This window comes from Puma concolor, chromosome E2 (assembly GCF_028749965.1).
Source record: "Puma concolor isolate L17-30 chromosome E2, mPumCon1.1.hap2, whole genome shotgun sequence".
NCBI lineage: Eukaryota > Metazoa > Chordata > Mammalia > Carnivora > Felidae > Puma > Puma concolor.
In genome coordinates this window covers 17,440,859-17,447,812 of record NC_141681.1, presented here as the reverse complement: position 1 = coordinate 17,447,812, position 6,954 = coordinate 17,440,859, and positions in this window count along the sequence as shown.

The window sequence follows — 6,954 nt, the reverse complement described above, 5'->3', positions numbered from 1 at the left end:
GCCCCGTCACCCGTTTCAGAGTCTGGAGGCCTGACCCTCTCTGTAAGCTCTCCCTCCTTTTCCCCGAAGACCAGCTGTAGGTATGCATGAGCGTGCAGGGAGGGTGCCTTCTGCTGAAGAGCTATGGCGGAAGCCCTGGGTCTGACGGGCCAGTCAGGCGAGAAGGAGACCGGCCACTCGCTTGGGGTAGCTGTTCTGGGCCAACAAGGCCCAGAGTCTTTGCCAGTAAAAGAGGTTCTGTTTTAAATAGAACTTTCCCAGTGATCTGTGTAAGATGGAGGTCTGAGCGAGAGGAACTCCTCCCACACCCGGAGAGAGCTGGGCCTGCCGCCTCCTCTCCCTGCAGGCTCCCGTCACCGAGGCTGAGCAGCAAGGCCCGCCTCTGCACTCAGTGCTGGCCAGTTTGTTCTTTCCCGCAAACAAAGGGTGGTACCAGCTGCTTGGGTGTCAGTGGGGTGGAAACCACAGACTCCCTCAGACTTTCTTCTCCCTTTGACATCCACTTGAAGCGTTTTGTGTGCAGGATTGCTCTGTGTTTCGATGTTGGTGTGCTGCTGGCGCTTTCTGTCAAGGAGCTGGGATGCCAGGTGTTGCTGGGACCTTGAGGGATCCAGCACCACTGGTCCAGGGATTCCCCAAATGGCTGCTCATCTTAGGAACCCGCTTAGCAGTTCTGTGAGCTCAGGCAGGCCTGACCTGGTGACTCTGCTTCCGCGCGGCCTAGTCCCCAAGCCTTGACAGAGAGGCGGAGGGGGCAGTGTCCTGAGTGTCACCCAACCTTGCCACCTTTGACAGAGAACTCCCTTTGCTAGATGTAGTTGTCCAGGCAGCCCCAAGTGCTGGAGCACGTGGGCGTGGGTGACCCTGTTGTCCCCCGCCAGCCCCTGAGGCTACAGGCTGGTCCATTAGTCTCCCATTGAGAATGCAGTGTGTCCCAGCCACCCTAGAGCGTGTTCATTCTGCCTAGAAGTGAGGCTTTATCCGCACGTGGAAAACGATGCTCTTGGAGACCAGTGGAAGGGCTTCGAGCTGCTGCACACTGTCTGACTTGGTTTCCAGAGCTCCCGCCGGCCTCTGACGTGCGCATCCCGCCACGTGTGGAGACCCGCAAGGCGTACCTGCAACTCTGGGATGCTGGTGGTTGTCGTGAGCTCCCTGGTGCGGGCCCCTGGGGCTCTAGCACTGAGCACCAGCTGTAGACTAGCTTGACCTTCCTGGGACCCCAGGCAGATCCACTGATCAGTCACGGGGCCTCCTGGGGACAGCCTCACACCCCCAGGTCCTTTTCCTTCCCCCTGGCCTGCGGAGGGACGGCCCGTGTCCACTGTGTTGTGTGTGCTGATCTGAGTGGCTCAGCTCCCTGGAGCTCAACTTTTTTTCTTTCCTTGAGTCATTTGCTGTGCTTCCCTGCAGTGTCCTGCTCTACTGGGGGTTGGGGGTGTAAGCTGCCGTTGGGGGCTTGGAAGGCTGAGGCTCACAGGTGTTCCGAATGTGTTCATGTGTGTGCGTGCGTGTACATACGTGTATAGAACTGAGGTGTTGTGTAGAATGTCCTTCGGTAGCTCTGGGTTGGTCACCAGATTGTTTTGTAATGCCTACCCCTTGCCTTGATATTGCCAGTTTCTCGTGCAATAAACAATCAGCAGCTGTAGGTGGTGTTGGCGTGGATGTCTACAGAATCGCTGTCCTCCAGACAAGAGGCCTCTGGGCCCCATACACCCTCCAGGCCCACATAGGGGTGGAAGTGCCATAACCTTGCTGGTTTTAGGAATGTGCATGTTATTAACCAAGACTGGCAGGCTTCTGATGGGTGGCTGAGTCCCTGTGCAGGGGTCACTGTTATAGCCGTTGGGCACGGTTACTTCACTGCACCCGTTGGACGCCGTCAGCCTCTCCCTGCCAGGCCTGGGTTTCTGTGAGCAGTTCTTGTGGGGCTAGAACATGAACAGCTGTGGCTGCAGGTTGGGTGGGTTTTGGAAACCAGCTCTTGGGGACAGTGTCCGGGCAGTCATTCATTCGAGAAACATTTACTGAGTCCCATGATGATAGAGGGATGTCGTCATCTTGAGCGAATGGTCACACGAAGTCTTGCCACCCTTAAGGATTCACATGGGACAGATCATCATGTTGCTGTGTCTCGATGTGTTTGGCGTGGAAATGACGTTGATCAAGAACTTGCCCTGATTGTGCCTCTTCTCAGGAGAGGCAGAGAGATGTTCAGAGTGGCTCCTTCCTGGAATTTATAGGTGAATTCATTGCCCCACCCCAGAGCCTTTTTTTTACTTAACCAGAGCAATGCTGTGCTTTGAGAAAATTATTGAAAAAAACTCTGCACATTGTGCAGACATGTCACAATAAATTCAAATAAGGCATGTTCAGATGGAAACTCTTCTCGTCTTACCTCAGAAAGAACTGTTAAGTTTGCCGTGGCCCTTCCATGTTACCTAGTGTGCATATGAAAATCAAATATACGTGTGATTTTTAAATATACCAAAGATGGGATCTTCTATATGTTGAGCAACTCACTTGTCTCATTCGGCAGGGTGTTAGGGATACCTTTCCATGGTCGTCAACGTAGGTCTAAATGATTCTTTACTGTTAATATTCCGCAGTATGACTCCTGTAATACACCCATCTCCATCCTAAGGGTCATTATAGTTGTGGCCAATGGTTTGCTCATGGCGGCAAAGCTTCAGCGAGTGCGCTTGGGCAGGTCTTGGCCACCCACACTGTTCTTCAAGGAGGGGGCAGTCCTGCAAGTTGGATTGTTGATGATGTACCTTTATTTTTATTTAACGTTTTTATATATGTATTTAATTATTTATTTATCAAGAATGTTTATTTTGAGAGAGAGCGAGTGAGCAGGGGAGGGGCAGAGAGAGACAGAGAATCCCAAGCAGTCTCTGCACTTTCATCACAGGACCCGATCTCACGAACCATGAGATCACAACCTGAGCCGAAATCATGAGTTGGACGCTTAACCAACTGAGTCCCCCAGGTGCCCCGAAAAAAAATTTTTTTTAATTTTTTTTTTAACGTTTATTTATTTTTGAGACAGAGAGAGACAGAGCATGAACGGGGGAGTATCAGAGAGAGAGGGAGACACAGAATCTGAAACAGGCTCCAGGCTCTGAGCTGTCAGCACAGAGCCCGACGCGGGGCTCGAACCCACGGACCGCGAGATCATGACCTGAGCCGAAGTCGGACGCTTAACCGACTGAGCCTCCCAGGGGCCCCCCAAAAAATTTTTAAAAAGGTTTAAAATTCAAAGATACAAAGGGTCGACAGTGAAAGCCCCGCCCCTTACTTTTTTATTCCTCAGCCGCCCTCATCACCTGCCAAAGGCCACTATTAATGCTAGTTTCTTTTGAATCCTTCCAGATAGAGTTTTAAACTCCCAACATAGTCTCCCCCATGCCCCTCAGAAAGGTTCTTGTTTTACTGGCCTTCACAGTGCGCAGGGTCCCTTGCCACCCCACTTTGTGGACTGCATTCTTGCCCCACCCACCGGCTGCCCTTCCAGCTCTCTGTTCCCATTTCCCTCCCCTAACTCTGGGCAGCTGTCCTTTTACTTTTATACAATCAAATTTTTTTTGATATTTACATTCTATTTAATCATAAGGAAATCATCTGTACTTTTTCTAAAGGTTTATTCAAAAAGCTGAAAAGCAACAAAAACCATCTATATTACCATGATTATACAAATAAATATTGTTTGCTCCAGAACTAAATAGTATAATATAACAAAACTGTTTCTTCCTCATACAGTCTTTCACCCTGGGGGGGTTCTAATTACTTTTCTTTGCTTTTATTATATCCTCAATTATTAAAAAATGTCTATTTTTGGAAGAGAGAGCAGGGGAGGGGCAGAGAGAGAGGGAGACAGAGGATCTGAAGCAGGTTCCACAGCTGGAGCTGACAGCACAGAGCCCGACACAGGGCTCAAACTCAACTCTGACATCATGACCTGAGCCAAAGTTGGACGCTTAACCGAACCACCCAGGCACCCCTCATTTTTTTTCTTATTCTGAAGTGTTTCAAGGAGAATTAGATAGGCAGAGAGGCTCCCCTACTCCTATGCACTGTAATAAGTTCCTGATATAATTAGCCAAAACTGTAAGAATTTTTTGGAAGTGAAGCGCTGGTAGGACTTCCTTTGTCACCCAAGATCTCCAGTGATCTTTTGTCATCCTTTGTCATCCTTTGTCTTGTGATCCTTTGTCACCCAAGATCTCCAGTGAGTCTCCCAGGCGTCACTGGGACCTCATTGGATATGGGATCTCAGTTCTTGCTACCTTACTGGCCTTCTATATTGGGGCTCTCATCACTCTTCTAGAAAAACCCTAAAGAGCTGTATGTCTCTACAAGAATGCCGACAGATAGCAAGCTCTCCTGCTTCTTCAGCCAAACTTGGCATCAACAAGGCTCTAGCCTCATCCTGGGAAGAAAATCGAGTTAATGCCCAAAGTTATTACCCCAGCTCATTTCCCTGTAGTCCTACCCTGTAAATCTAGTTTTCAATATCCTTTTGTTTATCAGGTCCTCTGAGTCTGAGGTTGGTTCAAGTACCACAGTCCAGTTCACTTTTCTATAGTCCATACTTTATGAATCAAGCATCAACAGACTCAGATCAGAGCATGTCACTTCTGTGGCACACTTTTATTATTTGTACCATTTGAACATCATGGACTCAGGGTCTAACTTGAATTCAGAGGGTCCTGATGACAGTAATTATTTTCTTATGATGCTTTTCAGTTTGGGCCCCTTCAGTTTGACTCTGCCGTCACTCTTTTGGATATCTTTGATGGCCTATATGATAATCTGTTCCCAGCTTTAGTTCTGTTGCCCCAAACACATAATCACCTCTTCTAGGAGCCCTGCTTCTTTTGTGAGTAAAATCGTGTTAGAAACCACAGGGAGTTCCGTCAAGATGGCACAGTGAATTCATGACTTGGCCAACCTTTCTGTTCCAAACATATAATAAAGACACATAAAATATAAAAAGAGAAAGCCAAAAAGGCCTGTTCAAAAACAAGATAAAGATTTCCAAGGGTCAGAAATAGAACAAAATGCAAATGGAACAAGATTGCAAGTGGGTGTGCCACGCCCAGGGCCTGGCAGTGGTGGCTGGGAGTGAGCCGCAGTGGGGTAAAGGGGTCTAAGTAAGCTCTGGTACAGACAGGGCCTGGGCACCAGCCCAGTGCTCCCTCCTGTTTCATGCAAGCAGGCCAACCAGCAAACTGCAACAAAACCGGACTGCCTGTGCTCTGCACCTGGCTGTGGCTTTGAAAAACACGGAGGCAGAAACTCATCCAGACAAACCATCCCTGGATCTGGCCTGGATCTGTGATACTCCTAGGTCACCCCAGGCCGGGGCCCAAACTGCCACTCAAAAGATAAGGTTCTAGAATGGATGTCCCAACAGGGCAGGTGGAGACAGCTACAAAACCGTTCGGAAACGGCACAGAGTGAGAAAACAACTCCTTCCTTAAACTCGGTGGCTCTCCATATTTCAGAAGAAAACACTCCGGGGTGGTCTCTTGCCTGCTGGTCTTTGCTGGAAGAGGATTAGGTGGCAAGCGGACCTTTTCAGTGGGACCTGAATGTCGCTGTTCACATGTTTTTTTCTCTGGGGTGACCATTTTCTCCAGAGATGAATCCTCTATTGCCTGCCTGAGGGGAAGGATGTACCTGAGTTGGAGTACCTGCCCGTGGGCTTCTTGGGAGTAAGGAGAAGGAAGGAACCTAGGTTCTTAGAGTCCCGGCCACTGACTTGACCTTTTCTTTCTTCAGCCCTGCACCTCCCGCCTCAGCCTGGTCTGCAGCTGGCAGAGGGGCGGTAGTTAGGCTCTGTGGCTGGGGCCGGGGTGCTGGTCGGGGGGACCTGGGTGCCCCACCCTTCCAAACAGAAACTAATTTTAATTACCCGGGTTGTCAGCTCTCTTCCTGCCCTCCTGCTGCCCCAGGTACTGAGTCTCTCGGAGGTTCACTCATTTCTCCCGTGCATCTCCCTCTGCAGTGTTTTAGGGTAAGGCTTCTGCATGGCCAGTTAGACGCCTCCACCTGCTTTCCACCTTTTAACACTGTGTTGAACATCACTGAAGTGGAGTAAGACTTCTATAAAGCTTTCTTTACTGTCATTTTAGCTAGGCTGGAGAGGGCTAACACATGGTTAATCTGCCATCTCCATTAACTTCCTTTCCTTCGATAGATCTCCCGGGGCAAGGGGTGTGAGGAAGGGGGCAGCTTGCAACTGGCCATCTGTGCATAGGGGTCCCAAAGGGGACTTGACTTTCACCTAATCTGCCCGTGTTTACTCCTGTGGCACTAACTCCGACCTCTTTCGGGTCCGAGTCTTTCCTGGCTCACCAGAACTCTCCTTGGCTAAACTCCTTCCACACTAATCTTGGCTGGGGATCCTGCTGCTGGCCACTTCTGCTTTCCGCCTAAAAATCTGTTGAATTCTCTTTTCTACCTCTCAGGTGCTCTCTCTCAAATTGGGCCAAGTGGCCAGGGAAAAGTGGGAAATCTTTTACATTCATTCACTATCATTTTAATGGCGTCTTGGCTGGGAGCAAAGATGAATTCATGTCATTATTGAAGTTTTGCTAATTGGCCATGATTAAGCCCATCATGCCTCACTTCTCTCAGAGCTCTGATTTAGTTCATCGGGGTTTGCTTTGCTTTGTTTTGCTTTTCTCTCTCCAAAGCCAATAGGTAGTCCTGTTTATAAACATGAGAATGTTTTATTTCTGCATTTTTTATTAATACTATCTTCATTCTAACACATTAATTAGGCACTGAAATTTTAAAAAAGGAAAACCCACAGTAGCCTGTTGTGGATTACTCTGGTGAATCCTTGTTCGTTATCAGTGGAAGGCTCACTTCTTAGGTGGCCCCCTTATGACTCCCTCCCAGTGTTCACATGCTAGTGGGCTAATAATCCCTCCACTT